The sequence below is a fragment of the Vigna unguiculata genome, chromosome 9, assembly GCF_004118075.2.
Source record: "Vigna unguiculata cultivar IT97K-499-35 chromosome 9, ASM411807v1, whole genome shotgun sequence".
In the NCBI taxonomy this organism is placed as follows: domain Eukaryota; kingdom Viridiplantae; phylum Streptophyta; class Magnoliopsida; order Fabales; family Fabaceae; genus Vigna; species Vigna unguiculata.
The window spans coordinates 10,272,155-10,273,495 of NC_040287.1; positions in this window are offsets into that span (position 1 = coordinate 10,272,155).

The window sequence follows — 1,341 nt, forward strand, 5'->3', positions numbered from 1 at the left end:
CCCAAAATATATGACTATTATATATCCACAATTTATGAAAATATTAGGAAAATAAATAAATAAAAGATTAGGAAATAACGTTTAGGATTAAACATATTATTTTAATATGAAAAAGTTTTACAACCCTTAACATGAAAAAAAAAATGGCACAACATATTCATACAATGTTAAAACATGATATCTCTCACTTATTCACGCATCAACGTTCACAACCCAATGCAATCAACAAACATTAATTATAAAACTAATGAACCCAAAAATGCATGACAGTAATGCTTTCTCCATATCAAAAAGAAATAGTGAAAACATCAAATTCAACCAAGATCAAAAACACTTCTCGAGAAATACTGCATAACACAATAAAATATTAATTTTGCAAACCTGAACCGGAGATCGGACTTACAATAGTTGCGTTGGAACACCAAGAAGCACGTGGGGGTGGCGATCGAAGGTGAGTGGGTTTTTTATGTGTGAGGGTTAAAAGAGAACATGTGCTTAGGGTGAGAGAGGTCTCCAGAAATTTTTGAGAGAGAAAAATTCCTTTCTTTTTTTTTTCTGATGGGTTTATATACACAACACTATAAATCTAATGTAATCTCGTAAAAAAGGTCTGTCTTAATTACAACGAATTTTAAAAGGCAAGAACTGGTCTTAATATTATCACATTATGGGAATCAAATCATAGCAAAAAAAGCACAAAATCAAACGTGATCAAAAAAAATAATTCTAATTAGTAAAAAGATATTGCTTTGAATCATACACCCAATTAGCACTTAAAATGCCTCGAAAACATCATGCTTTATGATCATACACAGATTCCAATGCATTTAATTGGCTCTGATTGCTTTTACTACTGATAGAGGCCGTACCCCACCAAATTAAAACACTTAAAATGCAGTATATGAAAGTGAACCAAGTCGTCTCCCAACGACCAATATTTTCATTCAAAGCTTCAATTTCAGATGAACACAACAATAACACATGGGGGTTTAACAGATTTACGGATGCAACACACAACTAAAAATTTAAATGCAGACGTCTAAAATTAATGTAAAAGCAGTGTTGATTCCTTGCTTCAAATGAACATCCACCAATCACGGATTACAACTAAAAATGGTTATATTAACTCTCATAGAACCCAAATTAACTACTAAGCGCAAATTAACCCGAACTCAAGTGTAATTAAGCAAAGCACACATCCATGAATCTGCTATAGTTCACTAAGCATGAACACACAATGATTCCACTCTACAATTTAAGCAAAAACAGAATGGTTTCCTTATTTAAACCCAAATGCAAATTCAGAATTCAGAGATTAACATAACTCCACCGAACAAAACA